Raw genomic sequence first — 20457 nt, forward strand, 5'->3', positions numbered from 1 at the left:
AGCTAGCATGGCCAACGGTCAGAGATGATGGGAGTTGTAGACCAACAGCATCTGAAGGGCACCACATTGCCTGCCCTTAGTTCAGTGTGTCACTTTCACCCTATGGAGCCCTAAACATTGTCAAGCTTATATTCCTTTTGCTGCGACTCCCATTAAAACAACCATTAAATCAGGTTAAAAAGTGCCTATTTCATGCAATGCTGGAATGCGTCTTGGTTGCCAATCACAAAGCCTGATCATTTTCCAAACAATGCATCCTTTATCCATGCCTCCTTTCTTTCCTGAAATGGCCCAGTGTCGGCAGCCCGCAGTGCAGGAATTGTGGGTATCAAGGCTTGATACCCAGGGTTGGTTCTGAGTTAGCAACTGGTGTCTACTCAGATCCCTGGAAGACTCAATGAATTGTCGGAAGGAGGCAGAAAGGCAGGTTTGAGGTGTCAGAAGACACGATCAATTCTTCCCTTCTAGCATTCAAGGAACTGGTTCAAAAACAGGCACCATTTCAAGAGCCTATGAAGAAATAGGATCAATACCCATGAAGCTGAATGCAATGAGGATGATCAAGCAAGAACACTCAGTGTTTACCCTAGAAGGCAACTGAAGTCTGTTGAAGAAAGTGGAAGAAATGACCATTCAGTTCCTTCTTTCCCCAGGAGTTTCATGATCAAGACGGACTGTGATGGGGTCTTATCCTTTTATAAGGGACAGGTGAAGCCACCGTATTTATTTTTTTAGCAAGCAACACTGAAGAATGGTATCTGATTCTGCACTTCCCATTGTCCGATGATCAAAAGCTAAGGCCTGGTGTTGGTTAGAGTTTTATTATATAGATCGACTTCCCATTCTGCATCAACAACCATCAGAAATAACCCATGAGAAACTAAGGGTAAGGCTACACATTCTGTCTACACAGTGGGGTCCCACAGAAAATGCCCTTATAAAAATACATTGCGGAATAGGTTCAACTGGTAGGGAAAGGATAAGGCATGCATTTGGTTTTCACATTGGGCAATTTTTAATTTAGTCACTGCATTGCACTGATATCTCACTTTTCTTCCATGATAGAACTCAAGGTGCCGTACATTTGTTTGCAAGATGGTCTCCCATCCAGGCACTGAACCAGACCCAGACCTGCTTAGCTTCAACAAATTTGTTTCATCAAATGCCTCAAGACCATGCCCTGGGGACCACATGTGTCTGTCTGTAGCATCTAGTTTAGACTTCCATATCTCTTATGACACTTTCTCCCCCTTCGTAGGAAGAGGTTAAGCACCTATGGTTCATTGGGTGGTTTTGGCAATGTCAGAAACAGCCCCATTTCAGTGATTATTCAGAGATAGCTTTGAAAGGGGTTTAAAGTTCTCATGCTTTCAGAGTAAGGACAATTCTTCCCGATCTGCTTTCCAAACCCACAGTGACATCAGCACACAGCCAAACCCAATTGGCTACATACTACTGTGATGCCACCCCTGATTAGTTAGGATCACTCACATGTCTAAAGCAAAAAACGTCTGTTAGTTTCATTTGACATCAGCAGCCAATAAAACTAGTACAGTGGTACCTCGGGTTAAGTACTTAATTCGTTCCGGAGGTCCGTTCTTAACCTGAAACTGTTCTTAACCTGAAGCACCACTTTAGCTAATGGGGCCTCCCGCTGCCGCCGCGTGATTTCTGTTCTCATCCTGAAGCAAAGTTCTTAACGCAAGGTACTATTTCTGGGTTAGCAGAGTCTGTAACCTGAAGCGTATGTAACCCAAGGTACCACTGTAGTTCCCCACCCCCCACCCCACCCCCGGGAAATATTTCATTACCACCAGTCCAAAGAAACCCTTTCACACACCCCAAATTGAAATGGGCTAATGATTGGCACAGCTGCACTCCTTAGCTATGTAGATTTGGACCTGAAATGGGTTGCAGCCCAGTTAATAGGTGCTTCCAATTGCGCCCTTTAGAGATTTACAATGTTGGCTATCCATCTCCCAGTCTGTAAGGCACCACTTCAGCAGACAAGCTTGCATTAGGTATTTGCACACAGCTTAGCCCAGTGAGTTGATGAGTTTTAAAGAGCGCTCTGAGTGCCCCTGGAATACGAGCAATAACTAACAGTAAGCTCCACTGAATAGATCTAAAAGCTCTTCTCTCTTAACTGAGTGACTTTTCATTTTCACTGTACCACCAATTTAACAATAAAAATTGCCAGCCAGATATGGCTTTCTCTGGAGTTTCAGCTGCAGTTAAGCCCCTTTTAACTTTAATTTTCTAATAAATATGCTTAATTAGTGGCTCAGAAGGGTTTTTCCCCCCTTCCTTAATTCCTTTTTTCAAAGTTATTTTTTAAAAAAGTTAAACGTTTCTCAGCTGGAGGTGAGACTTTATTGAAAACAGCCAGATAAGTTAATTCTGCAGAAGAAAATGCTGAACACAAAAGGAAAAATATGAGACAAGAAGTAGTCAACATCAAATACCACCAGCTAATGTGGAGTCCTTAAAGAGTGTAATTGCATTAAGTTCCTTTTTCATCTGAACTTTTAAAGTCTACCGAGTTACAGAAATTAATGGAACGAAACTTTAAGGAGAGACAGGGAGCCTTGCGCATTAATTTGGATGATGTTGCATAATATTTTTGTCAGCTCCCCATGTTTAAACATTGTGTACCTCCCACAGACTTCAAAAAGAATGCGAAAGGAGTTCCCTGCTGGATAGCCAAGGGGTGTGTAGATATTTTCCCCTTGTCCTACGAAACAGTGTTTTACGCTAAGGAGTCAAAGAATCTAAGGAAATGTGTCTCTGGATTCTTAAAGCGAAGACTGGTGTGGCACCAAAGCTATGGTGGGTGTCATTTGGTCACATGAGGGGATGGGAGAGCAATTCAATGATGTTCACATTCCAAAGGTGGACTTCCCTAATTTGCACTTTTCGATGCAATAGGCAGACCGAAACACAGCCATCCTTTGAAATTGGCACTTCTCCAATGCATTTTGCAATGCAAGTTATTCAGCCAAGTAATGTGTCTGTGTATGCTTTTTTTTAATAATAAAAAAATGCATATGCTGGGATAAAATATGCATAGAAATGAATATATTAGTGAGGACATACAGAAATGCACTGAGCTGAATTCAATGCCACTCTATTAAAAATGATCCATCTACAAAAGCATATCAGCTCAGTTGCCAGGCGGAATGACCTCCCTCCCTCACTGTTTTGAGGATTCTCCCAACCCCACTCCCAAGAGTCAATTTCAGGAGTGGGGGCATGCAGGGGGGGCGAGGAAGGAGACCTCTCAGGCACAGGCGTTCCACTGATGGTGAATCCCACCTATTATACTTGTGAGAATTATTTTGCAAAATGGTGTACGTTAGGCAAATTTAGAAAAATAATAATCGTATATTAGGATAAAATTATATTAAAACCATGATGAGGATTTTTCTTAACGGGGGGGGGGGAGGGTGAAGTTTGCAGATGTGAAAATGTACGGGCAGGAAGAATGATAAACTGCGAGAAACCAAAGGCTACCAATTTGCCCCTGCTTAGTCACATGCTCATTGCATTCTGCGGCATTTGTTCACAGGACGGGAAAGGAGCGTGCAAAAGTTCAAACCACTTCTGCCACACTTAAAGGTGGCGGCGGTGGTTTTTAACACACGCTTGCTGTCTTTAAAACAAATACCTGTGATTTGTAGCAAATAGGTGTTCAAGCTATTTCCTCCACAGGTAAAACGTTTTGCCACAAACGGGTTAAAAAAAAAGCAACCCCAATGATGCACAATCGGAGGATGCTAGCCAATCAGGGATCCTAGTTACAAGGAGGAGCCCTGCACATGCACACCTGTACATGCATAGGGCTGTTTCTCGTTAACCCTAAATGGGTGGCCACTGGGTGGGGTGTGGCCAGCTGCTCCATCTACAATCAAGGCATGTGCTTCCCATGGCCATGGGTTTCCTCACACACACACACACACACACACACAGAGAGAGAGAGAGAGAGAGATGTGTCAGCTGGAAAATCTAGGTAAACATCAAGCGAATCACAGTGGAGCAAGTGTCTCATGTACATGGAGGCAGTCTGCACAAGGGGACTTTCTTTTCTGATGGACGGCCTACTGAGGCTCATGTGGCCAATGTCTACAAACCGATAAAGTACTGTTGCACACCTCCCCAAGCTCTGAGCAGTGCAAGATTGCAGGGATTTGAGGAGCTTACCCAGGGTTTGTGTTTCCTTCGGGACGGGGTACAGCAGAGACTGTGGTGTCTTTATGATATATGGTTTATTTACACATATACACAACCTTAGCCTACAATGGAGGGGTTCACAGCAAAAACACCCCAAGAGGGCCTTTCCTCCCCCATAGCTGCAATCGTTTATTAGGATAAAATTATATTAAAATCCTGATGAGGATTTTTCTTAAAAGAATGGGGGGTGGAGGGTGAAGTTTGCTGGTGTGAAAATGCATAGGCAGGAAGAATGATAAACTGCGAGAAACCCAAAGCTACCAATTTGACCCTGCTTAGTCACATGTTCATTGCATTCTGAGGCATTTGTTCACAGGATGGGAAAGGCACGTGCAAAAGTTCAAACCACTTCTGCCACACTTAAGGGTGCTGGTGGTGGTTTTTAATACACGTTTGCTTCAGGTGGAAATCAAACATCGCTCTGACTCTCCCTCACCAGCTTGCTGCTTTTTCTTCTTGCTCACACAGCTGCAACACCCAACTCTGGCGTTGTTCTTCTAACAATGAGTTGAGGGAGGGGCCACACATTTCACATAAAGCTCTTTCCCTTTTTTCTCTTAATGGCCCATCGCCCAGGCGATCACCTCATCAGGAAGCAAGCCTGGCTTATATTTTAATACTTGCTTGATCCAAGGGTTCAAAGGGTACTCCCCTGCTCCCAAACTCATAACAGTACACTCTTCCCCACCCCTACCCCCACCCTGCTTTTGAAAGTATATGTAAGGTAAAGGTAAAGGGACCCCTGAACATTAGGTCCAGTCGTGACCGACTCTAGGGTTGTGGCGCTCATCTTGCTTTATTGGCCGAGGGAGCCGGCGTACAGCTTCCAGGTCATGTGGCCAGCATGACTAAGCCGCTTCTGGCGAACCAGAGCAGTGCACGGAAACGCCGTTTACCTTCCCGCCAGAGCGGTACCTATTTATCTACTTGCACTTTGATGTGCTTTCAAACAGCTAGGTTGGCAGGAGCAGGGACCGAGCAACGGGAGCTCACCCCATCGTGGGATTCGAACCGCCAACCTTCTGATTGGCAAGTCCTGGGCTCTGTGGTTTAACCCACAGCGCCACCCGCGTCCCAACAAAAGTATATGTATTCATAAGCAAATTGATGCAGTTGCAATCGGTTCATTGATTTCTTTAAACAGTCCTACTTGTTTCTCCTTTCAGACGAGAGACCCAGTTTGCTGGGCTATTCCTCATCACTTCTTGCCCCATTCAGGGTGCCGATTGGCTACTGTGCCTGCATTCCAGTTAGCAACGGCACACAAAGTAGGCTGCGTACACACTAACCCATATGTCGCACAAAAATGTAGTGTTTCCTTAATCCAGTATAGTTTGTGCTCTTTGTCAAAATGCTGCTTCCGATCCAGATTCTGATGTCCACTAGGCTGAACGCAGTCACTTGATACACATTTGAAATCTTCCTCCTTGATTAGATTACCACGCCTTTTCCAAACTGAACATGTCTCAAGTGAATGAAGAAGAATCGCCATCTTGGTGTACATTTACTCACAACACACACATACACACCCCAATTGCCATCACCTGTTTTCAAACAAACACACTGCTTTCATGTGTTTTCAGACTGACACACAGTGGGATAATCTCCAGTGGGCTTTTCTATTCAGAATGAAACCAGTTTCTCAAAAAGTGCTTTGCAGAAGCAAAAAAATAAATAAAAATGCAATAGATCTAGATTGTGTGTGGTGGGGTTGCCATACATCCGGAATTTCCCGGACATGGCTGGGATCCCCTTTAATGTCTGGGAAAATCCAGATTTGGGTGATTTCTGGGGGTGAGGAAAGCTCTGAAACCTCTATTTTTTGCAATTTTGCAAAAAAAAAAAAAAAAAAAAAAAAGCTCAAGAACTTTGCCTTAAAAAGCTGAACTTTTCTGTCCGGATTTTCACTTTCTAAAATATGGCAGCCCTAGTGTGTAGACTACGGGGGGTGGGGTGGAGAAGTACTTAGTCTCCATAGATTCAAAAGCAAAACATCATGTGTACACATCCTTAACCACAGGAGAGAATGTACATTGTATTGTCACTCTCACCCCCACCTCAACTTACTGATCTGAGGATACTTTCACAGACCCATGGCCTGGTTGAGATGCCTTCTGGCTGTGATGGAAAACCATAATTGCTCATTGGGGTTGGTGTTTCATTTTTTAAAAACATACCTGAAAATCCAGGATCTAAGATAAAACTGCCAGCATTGTGGTGCTTTTACACAAATCAATGATGCGGCCACGTTTGCAATAAAGCTTTGTCGTTTTTGTCTTATTTCTGTGCACCGCTTAGGAGTATTTAAAACATTAGCCAGTCTAGAAATGCTTTAAAATAAATAAAGGCATGAAAACTGTGTACAGTCTGTACCTGAAAAGGGATATTGTCAACATGAGCCTCTGCTGGAATCTTCCTAGTGCCGTAGGCAATGGGGAGTAAATATTCCAAACAAACAAACAAGCATAACTTGTATCAAAGAGCAGGTCCATTATTTCTAGTAGGTCAAGTGAATGAGTGGGAGGACCTGGGTAGACCTGGCCTCTGACAAACTTGTATTCCTGTGTGCCTCTCCAGGGTTTCTCAATAGATGTACTTGCTGTCTATTAGGAATGTAGACAATATATTCCCACTTGCTTCTGAACCTCCTGTTCTTTTCCTGAGTCCCTTTTACTCATCCATACCTTAATTAATCACACTGCTGGTACAATAAATTTCACACACCCTATCTGCACTGCATTTTCCCTACACACACACCAAGAAAATCGAGTCTCCAACTCCACGGTTGTCATACACTACTCTCACTCACCCCGCCCTCCAGCAAACTCTGTATAACAACATCAGGTTACTTTGCAAGGCTAGCATAACCCACGTTCTCTAAGCCACAGCTCCATCCCTCTGCAATATGGGTATGATAATGATAAACTTGACGTGGGTAGGGAAAATTGTTTAAATAATTACAACAACATCTGGGGACTCCAGGTTGAGAAAGGCTGGTGCAGACTGTTAGAAACTCAGCTGTATGGTGTGTAGTGGAATATTCCATCATCCTACCCCACTGGTAATGTTCTTCCAGCACAGGCCATTCATGGTGATGGGATACTAAGCAACGTGGATTTAATATACCAAGAAGAAACAAATCCATTCTCAGGTTTTGCAAATCCATCAGCTCAGTTACTAGAATAATTGTAACTTGGGTCAGGCCAACAGTGCATCCTGGGTCCAGACCAGATGCACTGGTCTCTTGAGTTTCTTTATCGATTGGAGAGTACAATCAATTCAAGATCTGCTAGCACTTAGAGGGATGCTTTAACAAATTGCCCTTTGTGGCAAAACAACATTTGACCCCTTGGTCCCAACTCCACATTTATTTGCAGTCTGCTAGAAATATATCAGCTTTTTCATTTCCATTTGTTTCAGCGTAGAGCTCATTTTTCTCTGATAATGTAAATGTTAAGGCATGTAAGCAAAAGTTTTTGGTATAAAATATAATGCAAATGTAGGACTGCCACCTGATTAAATAAATCACTCATGTGATTTTTAATTGATTGATCACTTAATTAAAATCCCCATGTTTTTCCCGGGGGGGAGCATACTTTGTGCCTGCTACGGACATCAAAAAGCAACCTCAGACGTGCCATGCCCTCCTGCATGAGAAAGAAAGGGGAATGCTAATATGATGCCTGTCATCTGTAGCTTTCATAACTACTTTACAGGATATATATAGAATATCATTTAACCTAACCGATTAAGTGACTGAAGTTTGCAACCCTAAATCAAAGGCATTGCAATAAGTGTAAACAGCATTGAGGCTCAAACACGATTGCTGCAAACCAAACCAAAGTAGAAGTTCCTGAAAAGCTTCTAAAAAGTGCAGACTAACTTGAGTCCATGGGGCTACTCTAAGTAGGACTCAGTTGGATACAACATCATGCATCTGCCCAAACCTAAGGCTGCAACAGGCCATAAGAGGCCACACTGCCTTCTCCTTTAATATGAAAGACCCTACGCTAGGGGTTTTGTGACTTCCTACCCTCAGGGAAGCCATTCCATACCTATTTTCTGCCAATGAGTCCATCAGATCTACCAAGGATCTTGGGTCATTTCCTAGGCACAGGCTCAGTACAGGTGCTGACCATTTTGTGGACATCCAATTGACACGTGACTACCGATGCATTGGTCCTCTTGGGCCCGGAAGAGGGCAGAATGGGGTGCAATGGGGAGGAGTGGGCTTGTGCATGCTCCACCAATGTGCACGCAGGCCAGGAACAGAACTGCCGCACAAAATGATTACCACCTGTAAGTATAGGAACAGGTCATACTTCTTAGGCATCTTCGTTCACACAGGAACTGAGGGTGCACTGCTGAATGCAACTCCACCCTGTATTCAAACAATTGTCCATCATTGCTGATTTCTTCAGCAACCTAATCTTCCAAGGAGCCATTTGAAAACCACTGGACTAAGTCTTTATGGCTCCAGTGATCAAATCCAACACGAAAAAAGCAGCCCATTCAAATAATGGAGTGTAGATTGACCCACCTGACCCTGAACCAATGATGAAGGCCTTTTGAGAAGCTCAGACAGAAGGTGCTCACACCCTACTGGGGATGAATGGACAGAAGCATCTCTTCTTCTATGCAGGACTAGGAATAATTGTAGGCAAATTTTCTTTTGACTTAAATCAGGTCCCCATGGTAAAGTGCCCACTCCAACAATGTATACTGCCCATCAAAGGGCTCAGTAAGACTCCTGGATTTGTTGCTTGCCTAAGTCTGAAGAACCAGGGGAGGTTGCAATATGTGCTTGTGAACGGCATTGACTCAAAGGGGAGGGAGACAAGGTGTGCGGCATAGGGTAGCATTCTTTCCCATTCTACAGAGCAAACGGGGGAGCTGTATCCTACCTCTACCAGAAGTTACCCTTATGAGATTTAATTTACCATACACCTAGATCAGCAATGTTCCCGGTGCAATAATGAATGACTTAGTTGACCTCCTGAACCCTAGCGTTTGCCTGCAATTCACTGCCGTTTAAGGATCTCCTCTGTTATTGCCGCATTCATGGGCACAGGAACCTGAAAAATTTTGTGGCAGCACACAGACAAGACCAATTGTTTCAAAGGCAGCTGAGTCGGTTGTATTTAAAAGGGAGAGAGTACTTGAAAATGAAACAAAGCAGTTCTGCTAACAGTACCCTGCTGATATCATTATTCCTGCTGATATCATTATTCCTTTACTATCAGACACTGTTTTCAGTGGCCTTGATCCACATGTTTTTGGAAGTACCTTCCCCTGCCCGCATTCAAGGAGGAAGGGGCAAAAGGGGAACCAACAATTGCCACCTAGTTTTGGGAGAGGACAATTCTTAATTAACTTTCAGGCGATGGGGGCTTGTTAGGAACTGCAGTGGGAGAGGCTATTTCTGACTTTTCTTCTCCTTTGTTTTTTTCCACTCTGCTAAGCCCCTGCTCTCTGAAATTTATTTTGAGTTCTCCCCCAAACCCCCACTCATGCTCCAAACTCTTCTCCCAAGAATGGGGCAGAAAATGTGGAGTGGGCATTCAAATCCACTGCTAAATTTCCTTCCCTCCTACCGAAGAGAACGCTTGCTCTCTTACACCAGCATGGTGGAGTGGTTAAGAGCGGCAGACTCATAATCTGGTGAACCGGGTTCGCGTCTCCGCTCCTCCACATGCAGCTGCTGGGTGACCTTGGGCTAGTCACACTTCTCTGAAGTCTCTCAGCCTCACTCACCTCACAGAGTGTTTGTTGTGGGGGAGGAAGGGAAAGGAGAATGTTAGCCGCTTTGAGACTCCTTTGGGTAGTGATAAAGAGGGATATCAAATCCAAACTCTTCTTCTTCCATGTTGATTGCTGAGTCAACAGTGTGGACTACAAGAGGCTGCCTTGCACAGAGTCAGACCACTGATTCATCTAGCTCAGTATTGTCCTCCCTCACTGGTAGATTTTCTGGGAGGGTTGACTCCCAACCCTACCTGGAGATGTCAGGGACTGAACCAGGGACCTTTTGAATGCAAAGCAGATTCTCTACCGCTGAGCTACAGCCCCTCCCTAACATAAATCAAGCCTATATGATGGATATGCCAGGAGCGGTTCATCAACCAAAGAAGCCACTTAGGCTGGAACTGGGAACCTCTGTCCTTGGAGGTCTTCAAACAGCAGCTGAGCACAAGTATCTGTCAGGAATACATTAAGTCAGGTCAACTTCTCTACATTTCAACCACTCTGTCCTTCATAAACTAATCCTGAGCCAAACCCATGGGTTTTCTTTATCTTTTAGAAAGTTTATCTTGCTCAGGCCTGCTTTGTGTGCAAGGGGCTAGGTGTGCATACATGTCTATCCACACTAGATCTGTGCTGTGGTAAAGAGGAGCCTGGCTGTGGCTCATAGAATTGCAGTGGAAAAGAAAATGGATGATGAACAGGGCAAATTACACTGGATGGCTGGTGATAGAGAAGTTCTGCTCAGCTCATTTTCCTCTGTGCTTGTGTTTTTGAGCTCTTCATCATGACTTCCCACATTTCCCACTGGAAGACAAGTCAGTCTCCTTGTTCTCTATCTTTAAAACAGGTGTTTTTCGTTATTTATTTATTCAACTTATCAGTAAGTATTCCCTGGGTGGCTGCCAACAAAACCATCGTTCATATCTATCATAAAATTGGCAGAAACAATAGACAACTGCAAAAAACAAACCATATTTGTTTCAGTGACAGTATAAAATAATTTGAGACTTAAAACACAATTTAAAAGCCAAGGTGATAGAAAAGGACTTTGTCCGGTGCTGGCAAGACCACAAAGAAGGCACCAAGTGAGTCTCTCTTAAGAGAAGCATTCCATAGCTGCAGTGCCACTACCAAAAAGGCTATCCCTCTCCTTAGTGCTCACCTATCTCAGTTCTGTGCGTATGAAGAAGGAACTTAAGATTCATGTAAACATATGCAGGGAGATGATCCTAAGGCATTTTAGAGTTCTACAGATTAAATGCAGCACTTTAAATTGGGTCCCAATACCAACTCAGAGTGAGTGCAGCTGGGAAAGCACTGTCATAACATGATGAAAATACCCAGCCACAATACCCTGGGGGCTCTATTTTGAACCAACTGTAGTTTCTGGACCATTTTCAGAGGCAGCCCTATCCACAAGACATTGCAGTAGTCTATGTGAGGGGTTACCGGTTGGCATCCATCCATCTCAGGGTGGAGATAGTTACCACCCACAAATCGCAAACACTCTGTGCTGAGAAGTGTGATTCTCTCCAGCCTCACATAACTCTACATGTTTGAATCCAAATTAGTTCATGAAAGAGTTAAACCATAGAGTAAGCTGTCCTGCCAGGCTTAGCCTGTCATCACTTTACACCTTGAGAGAAAATGGGTCACCAAGCCCAGGGTTGTCTTAAGCATATGCGGCGCAGGGGTGCAAAGACACCCCCCTCCCAGGTTGCCCAATCCCAGACGTGCAGGAGGGCAAAGCCAGCTGGCCGCCTCAGTGTCTCGCTGGCTTGGTCACCCCCAAACTCGTGGTGCGGAAGAGCCCACTGCGGCACTCTGACCGACGGGCAGGCTTTTCCCTAGACTCAACTCTCAGGCCCTGGACTCTCGACCTGGAGCCCCTGAGAGCCCAGTGCCCAGGTGCCCCGCACCCCTAGCACCTATGGGTAAGATGGCCCTGATCAAGGCTTATAACCTCCAAGTGAGGTTATATCTCACTCTCCAAGTGGATTTCAGCATGCAAGGAGCTCTAAACTAGTCACTCCAGCGCATGGCTTTAACCAGCCTCTTTCTGTTTCAGACCACAATGGAGTCTGAAACAAATATTTTTCTCCACCAATAGTTTAGTAACTTTTACCTTTTGTAATTAAGCAGCATCTTTTCTGACTGTTGTATAGAAAAGCACCTGAATCTGACATTTGAAGAGTTTTGCAAGGAGTCCGTTGTATGACTTACTAAAAACATTTGTTCTGTGTCTATGCTAGGGAAGTGAGATCGCTTGGAAAGAGCTTTTAAAAGAGGGCATTTTAGGGACTCACTGGAAGGTTTTACACACCTTTCTTTGCTGCTTGTACTGTGGTGCTAAATCTCTGCTGGGGTTCTCTCACCCAAGAGTGCTTGCCCCAAACTTGGGTCTTGGCTTCCAAGATTCCAACACTTTTCACCATAGAAACCAACAGCAGCAATACAATCAATGACATCTCGACAAGGGGTAGATTTCAGGAGAGGCAACCCAGGCAAAGAACTGGATCATCTGGCTAGGAGGAACACCTGCCCGATACAACCATCCACTAAGCAGCTGAATCAAAGCGTTCATATGGCATGAATAAATACAGATTTATAGATCATAGCTTTATCATATATGGAAGAGATAAAGCATGTGTCAAACAAAACAAGGTATCCAAAGCTGAAGGAATGGGGGGGGTACTAAAGATTCTTCTTGCTGAGGACCAATGCTGAGCATTGGGTGCAACTGCTTCCAACATGAGAAGCACTATGCCTCTGAACACCAGTTGCCCAGTAGTGGACTGTAGGGTTGAGCTATAGCACTTACTTGACCTCCCAGCAGCTGGGTCACCACTGCTTACTAGGAGGGAAAATGGGAATGGCAAGGTGGAAAGGTTGGTATTGTGCAAACACACTAGCAAGAGCACTATATTGGTTCTGCCAGTGTGTTTGCACAGTGCTGACCTCCCTCCTGCCTTGCCTTTCCCACTCTCCCTCCTGGGGAGGAGAGGCATCTCCACTTCTGGGAGGTCAGGTACGTGCCACAACCCCACCCCACCATCCACTACTGCAGCTGCTGGGATGCAAAAGTGGGGACGGCACTTCTGTGCACTGGTCCTGTTTGCAGGATTCCCATAGGCATCTGGTAGGCCAGTGTGAGAGCAGGATGCTGGATTAGATGGGCCTTTGGACTGATCCAGCCCACAATAACCTCAGGCGTTGAGAAAGCCATCTATGTCTACTCGCATAATAGAATGCCACAGAACGTTCAGATGAACAGCTGGGAGAAGGCGGCTTTCCTAAAGCTTCTCAGCTGCTTCACGCCAAAGACAAGACTTGAACCAGGGACTTCCCTTCTCACTGTTCAGTGGATGGGAGTCCATGCTAGAGCAGTCTTGAGTGCTGCAAGCCAGGCAGAATCATTCCTGCCCGTTCAGTGTAGTAGCCCCCGGCCCCAGGAACAAGCCCTCCAAGGGATGATCAGAAGCCACATAAACATTTCGCAGCAAAGCTACAAGGTAATTCTCTAGTTAAGAAATTAGTTTCATTGATTAATTATATTCAATACTCGGCGGCCTAGAGAAAGAGAGCTCACATGATGAATAGAGCCTATGTTTCTAATGATGTTTTCCTACAATGAATGATTTGTCAATACTGTTAAATGGAACTCCAGCTGAAACGTGGGGCGATATATTTAAAACAAATGATCAGAGGCAATCAGATACACAAACGTTGTCTCTAGCATCAGCTACAGAAGTGTTTCAGAAGAGGCAACGAACAGGAACAAGGGGCTTGTGGGGGGAAGTTAGGTAAGCGTAAAATCTTTTTGTGGGCTCTTTTCTTCTTTTTCGGGGGGGTGGGGGATGAGAGGCTTCAGCGGCTGGGGGCTTCTGTGATTCGTCGGAAGAGGGGCTTTTAAAAAGACATTTCTTTCTGTTATTCATCCTAAATGTAAATGGTGGATTTAAAAAGGAAGAAAAAGAGGAGGGGAGACAAACTCCAGCAAATCCCATTAATAAAGAAAGCATGAAAATAAAGGCAGCAGGGATGGACTGGAAGGAATATATATGTATATGTATATATATATATATATATATATATATATATATATATATATCTATCCTTTTTCTCCATCACCACTTCCTCTAGTGCTGCAGGAGCATTAAATATATTCTGCTAAAAAACTGAATACCACAGTCCCTGCGTTTATTTAAGAGGATTGCAAAGGCTAACGCCAGAACCAGCCGACTTACTACAACATTTCACTTCCCCCCTCCTTCCCTTTTAATCAAAACATGGAATCGGATGGTCCAAACCGTGTTGCCCACTTGGGTTTTGTGCAAGTCACTAAATCAGCCCCTGTGGTGTCTTAGCTCCTTGTCTGAACCAAGAACAATGTGAATTTTCCGGTGCCCTTTTGGTGAATGGACCCATCCCATCACCCCTGTCCCTAATCACCCGTGATCTTCTCATCAGATGTGCCCTCAGTTCCCTGTGGCTGTCAAGTGGTAAAGAATCGCTGGGTATTTCATATTGATGGGTTTTTTTTATTTAAAAAAAAAAAACATAGCAAAAGATCTATGGTCAAATGCCACCCAGCATTTCTTGACGACACCTTTATTACCAAGAACCCTTTTAGCAATTGTTCACAGCAATTAATTATTTTGGAAATGGATGCATTAAAAAAAAGGTTAACATTTATCCTTAGAGGAGCACAAGTAATTTGTGATAGATACAGACTGCTTTATTAGCACAGAGAGATTTTATTTTAAGACAAAAAAGGACCATTAAATCCCATAAAAAGCAGAATATTTCTGCAATTAGCTGCTTGCTGAAAGCCTTGCTCTTTCCCAAGTATGAACCTGGGATATAAAATATGGCCCAGAGAGCTCACTGATGGAGACCAAGGATCTATATCGTTGAGAGGCCAAGCCTAATTTCTTTTATGTCACCTTCCCCTTGCCTCAGCTCTAACAGCTTCATTGCATATGGTTATATCCCAGGGAGAGTTAATTGCAATTCAAATGATTCTTTGTAATGCAAATAAATTCCAGCCAGGTGTTTCCCACCATCCTTTTCTTTACACCACTTCCTGCCCCTCGTAAAACAGGAGAAAGACCTCTACAGAGCATGTTTCAGCAGAGCGGATGAGAATCGCCCCAAGAAAGTAACGTGGAAGGAAATCACCCAGGAGGGGAGAATAACTATAAGGGAAATAACAGACATGTTATGATGATGAAGAAGAGAAGGCCAGGTTGGGTTGGTGCCAGATCCTGCGAAGGAGATGAACTGAAGTGAAGGCAGTTGCTCCAAGGGGATGCTTTATAATCTATCAGCGCCTCTCTGTAGCCAGTGTTTGAACACTCATGCACAAATGCACAAGCACACCCATCACCACCCGTCTCTCTGACTCCTAGTGACTGATAAGCTACTGCGCTTAACTCGTTTAAAGACACACCGAACAGCAATGCCTATGGAAGAACCTTGTGTGGCCAGAAAGCTTGCAAACGTTCTCAGTGCAAGCATCTTATGTTTCCCAATCTCTCTTCCCAACCCTCCTCCCCTTCAGTTCATTTGCCTGATTCCACTGTCTTTCCACATCCTCTTTCCTTCCTCTGTTTCCTGGCTGCTGCTCCCAGTCATTCTTCAGCTGCCAATAACTAGCAAGCACCATGCACAGAAGATTCAGATGCACTAGCACCCTTGTGATTCTCACTAACGCTTCTCCAGCGTGTTGCGGGGGGGTGTCTCTCTCGCACACCCTCCGTGGGGCTTCCTCCTTGCCCCCCACAACTGCACGCTCCTCTGCCAACGCGCCCCTGTCTCGCCCCCATAAAGACTTTTCTCTATCCTTCCCAAACACAGAGCCACTTATTAAGAAGCTGGTCACTAAGGAGTCAAGCCTAGGTGAAGTATATCACAGAGATTGCAGCCAGAGGCTGAGAACCACAGGAGAGGACAGGTCAAGAATTCATGCATTTTAAAAGCACAGGGAGAAGAAAATGTTTGGGGAGAGTGTTACTGGAAAACTAGCCCATTCCAATATATATATATATATATATCCCACTGCTTCTGGCTTTTTGAAGCAAGGATTATGGGCTTTTCCCCCGCTAAGGGCAAATATGAACAGAGCCCCAAACGTACAACCAAAGCCTTAATCAATAAATGCCCCCCCTCCACTTCTACAAGGATCAGGCTGTCTTCTCCACCCTATTCTTAACTGATGGTGCTGACTCCCTCGAATTAAATGGGCTTTATTTATAAGAGCTGCAGCAAATACCTTGATATATAAAGACTTTTTAGTTCCACTTGTCAAGTTTCTCCTAGGCACATAAATAATAAAGGCCGGCTTTTGCCTGCTGCTTATGTATGCTGTGTTAATGCAGACTGCTGTGGAAGAAGAGGAAGTATACCCCAAAAAGGGGAAAGGGGGGGTGGGAGCTGTTCCTTTAATCAGAAGATACTGGCATGTGTGTTTGAAATCCAGCTCTCCCATACAGACAAAACATGCCTGGAGCAGACATAAACTCTTATAATATTGGAGGAGGGGTGGAGGGTTAATCAGATTTAATACTAGAGCGCACACAAAGACAATTCAGATATATTTTGCGGGGGAAGCATAGGAGAGATTTGGACCTGAGGTGGGGGGGGGGACGGCGGAGAGAGAAATGAACCCCTTCTGGGGAAAGCGATGGGGAGAAAGAGGCAAGTTATTGGAAAGCCCAGATAGATAACATGCTGGCGTCTTGGAAAGGACAGAAATAGATGCCTTACCTTATCAAACTACTCCTCCTTTTGTACCTGATCTGCAATCATAAATACTTGGAGAAGAAGAGGAAGCTAAGTTGAAGGCTGGGTCTTGTTTTAGGAAAAGAAAAAAACAAGGGGGGAGCAAGCAACGTGCATGTCTTTAATGCTCCTCTTCTGGAAAGGGACTCGACGGAAGAATGTGCCAAGCTGTTTCCTTAGTATCCATTAGCTCCCTAGAGGATTCCAAATGTCTTGAGGAGAGGAGAGGGGAGAGGCGTCCAGGAGAGGTAGGATGGAGAGAAGAAGAGAATTTGGTGGGGAAGGGGAGGAAGGAGAAAAGAGGAAAATCGCAAAATCTGTGCCTTTCTACATCCAGCGAGAGGCTGTCGCTGCGACCGATCCTACACCAACGCCCCCCTCCCCACTCACCCCACCCCACCCCCCCAAAAAAGGAGCGGGAGAAAGGAGAATTTCAGAAGACGTGTCTCGCTACAAACTTAGCAAGCCAAACGTAGAAACACGTCGGGAGAGAGGAAATTAATTTCTAAAATTATTTGCAGAGAGAAAAGTCACTTGCAAGGAGGGGAATTGCAGCTCTGTATCTATAGATAGATATCATGCAAAATCCCCAAGGGTGATTAAAAAAAATTATTATTATTATTTAAAATTTTAAAAAAAGGAAGGAGAGAAGGATGAAGGGAGAAGGGGGATCAGGGAAGAGCAGCACACAGTGGCCCAAGGAGACGGGATCACGAAGGAGACAGAAGGCTGTACATCCGTAGGCAAAGGGAGCATCAGCCGCTTTCCAAATTCGAGCAAAGGCTCCTGCAGTTCAGTTGCCTTTTTCGCCCCCCTTCCGCTGCTGCTGCTGCTGCTGCCGCCGCCGCCGCCGCTGCTACCTGTAGACATAAGAGGGAGGCGCGGACACGCTCAGGCGCGCGCGCGCGCGCTCACGGGCACACGCCGCTACGCGCGCCGAACAGCCTCGCAGCTGTGTGCGGAGCGCGCGCGCGAAGGGGCGCGCTTGCACAGCAGCAGCAACAGCAGCAGCAGCCGAGGCGAGCACAATCAAAGCTAGGAGAACAAGGAATGCGTTCAGGCTTTCGTCCACCTCTAGCTTTTCCCCATCTCCATTGCATGACTGGGGAGAAGTTGCAGAGGGAGGTGGGGGGTAATCCCTGGGAAGCGAGGGGATCCCTCGCTTGGGGAGGGCTGTGTGTGTGTGTGTGTGTGTGTGTGTGTGTGCCTGCACGCGCCTGCGCGCAGAGCCCTCGTCCAACCCGCCCCCGCTGTTAGCGTTCACTGACACACACGCCCACATACACACACACATATGCATGCACACACCTCCCGTTTTTCCGCTTTGGCTGGCAGCAGCGTGGTGGCAGCACTGAGGGTGACAAAGGTCCCGGCGTCAACTGTGACGTGGAACAGGGAAATTAAAGAAAAACGGGGCGGAGGAGGGGGGAGCCACACTATGCGTGTGTGTGTGTGTGTTTCGGGCCAGGGGTGCAGACGGAGGGAGGCAGCAGCGTTTCTGCAAATGCTGGCCTTGAAAGTCCGTCCCCATCCTTTCTCTCCCCCAATATTCTCGCGCAGAGGTGGAACTTCCAGGGAGAGACGCAGGCCGGCAGTATAGAATCGCGGAGTTGGAAGACAATCCCCGGGGTCATCTAGTCCAACCTCCCGCAATGCAAGAATTTCATCTCGTTCGTGCATGGCAGATGGCCACCCAATCTCCACTTAAAAACCTCCATTGTAGGAGAAATTCACACACTCACCACAAGGGAGCCTATTCTAGTGTCGAACTGCACTTACTGTCAGAAAGTTCTTCCTGATGCTTAGTCGGAACCTCCTTTTTTGTAACTCGAATCCACATCTTCCATGTGACAGCCCTTCAGATATTTGAAGATGGCTATTACAGTGGTGCCCCGCAAGACGAATGCCTCGCAAAACGAAAAACGCGCAAGACGAAAGGGTTTTTCATTTTTTGCGTTGCTTCGCAAGACGATTTTCCCTATGGGCTTGCTTCGCAAGACGAAAACGTCTTGCGAGTTTGTTTCGTTTTCTCTTAAAGCCGCTTGAAGAGGTGCAGTTGCGACGGACCGTGCTTCGCAAGACGAAAAACATTGCAAGACGAAAAGACTCGCGGAACGAATTAATTTCGTCTTGCGAGGCACCGCTGTATCTCCTCTCAGTCTCCTTTTATCCAGGCTAAACATACTCAACTCCCTCAACAGTTCCTCATAAGGCTTGTCTTGTCTTCCAGACCCTTGATCATCTTGGTCAACCCTTCTCAGCACACATTCCAGCTTGTCAACATCCTTCTTAAATTGTGCTGCCCAGAATGGGATACAGTATTCTAGTTGTGAGTGCCAACTTAAATAAAATATTGTGGGGGCCCAGATAAGCCACACCCCACATAATCGATCGCATGACACAGTGTGCGCATACCACTGTGCCCATCAACTTTGTGGGGGCCCAGCTCCCTCAAATATTTTATTGTGAGGGCCCAGCCCCTAGGAGTTGGCTCCTATGCCAAGACAGAATAGAGTGGAACTATTACTTCCCTTGATATGGACAAGGAGTCAGCAAACTTTTTCAGCAGGGGGCTGTCTCTCAGACCTTGTGGGGGCCAGACTATTTTTTTTTGGGGGGGGAGAACAAATTCCTATGCCCCACAAATAACTCAGAGATGCATTTTAAATAAATGCACACATTCTACTCGTGTCAAAACACGCTGATTCCTGGACCGTCTGTGGGCTGGATTTAGAAGTTGATTGGGCCACATCCAGCCCCTGGGCCTTAGTTTGCCTATCTGGACACTATCCTTCCATCTACTGCACCAAGCACACATTTAAAGCACATGACTTCCCCCCTCAGAGAATCCTGGGAACTGTACCTCTGTGAATGAAGGAGAGAACTACAGTTCCCATGGTTCTTTGGGGAAGCCGTGTGCTTTATTTGTGTCAAAGGCATGTTGTTAGACATGTTTCAGCTGTTCACGTTTAAAGGAAAACTTACCGGATTTTCCCTTTCTGAAACAACAGGCGCAGCCATCCTTCCACATTTGCACTTCTCTAACTGTGCTGCAGTTCTCCAGCCAAGTAATGTGTGCAAAAATGCATATACTAGGATGAGGTGTGCACTTTTGTTCAGTGGTATAGTGCTTCATCCATCCACAGCAGTGACCAGAGGAGAATTGACTGCCGGGAGTGTTGAATGGTTTCTTTAAATGTAAAGGTTCATCATTGTTCCACCCGATGTGTATGTCTTTAAGGGGCCAGAGCAAGATAACGAGACCCAGCTTTACAGCTGTGAAACATAGCAGGTGCTGCTGAGTTGTATTTGATTAAGGTGTGTCAGCATTTGGGTGTAGTATATAAGGAGCAGCACCTAGCTCTCCCATTACCCTGGGGGATGGGTTGGTGGTTGGGTCTGGTTTGGTTGTTAATGTATTTAGTGTAAAAGGAGTTTTTGTTTTTCTTATTAAAACCTTGTTTAAGTTATTTTTGAGTCCTTTTTTTTTAAATGCATGGTCTCCCCAGCAAGCTCTCTGCAGCGCTACCATACTGCAAACAGCCAACAGGGAGGAGCGCAGCTAAAAGAAATACTGTATTTTTCGCTCCATAAGACACACTTTTTTCTTCCTAGAAAGTAAGGGGAAATGTCTATGCGTCTTATGGAGCAAATGCGTGGGCCCTGGAGCCTAATTGCCCAGGGGAGAAAAGCAGATCA

The 20457-nt window shown here is 45.4% G+C and overlaps 1 protein-coding gene and 1 long non-coding RNA gene across 3 annotated transcripts in view; one reads left to right on the plus strand and one right to left on the minus strand.

The window, feature by feature from the left end:
• The window catches only part of NLGN1 (neuroligin 1), a 623846-nt gene extending 606175 nt beyond the window's left edge, over positions 1-17671 (minus strand). Inside the window, exon 1 of one of the 2 annotated variants that reach the window (XM_083613216.1) lies at positions 16744-17671. The gene's annotated coding sequence lies outside the window, so the exon portion shown is untranslated. The remainder of the gene's footprint in view (positions 1-16743) is intronic. The other variant, XM_083613220.1, reaches the window with a different exon arrangement.
• Positions 1-20457, plus strand: part of LOC310762476 — a 531937-nt gene that overhangs the window by 115793 nt on the left and 395687 nt on the right. The gene's annotated exons all lie outside the window — the stretch shown is intronic.

This window comes from Podarcis filfolensis (genome assembly GCF_964270895.1).
Source record: "Podarcis filfolensis genome assembly, chromosome: 5".
Taxonomy (NCBI): domain Eukaryota; kingdom Metazoa; phylum Chordata; class Lepidosauria; order Squamata; family Lacertidae; genus Podarcis; species Podarcis filfolensis.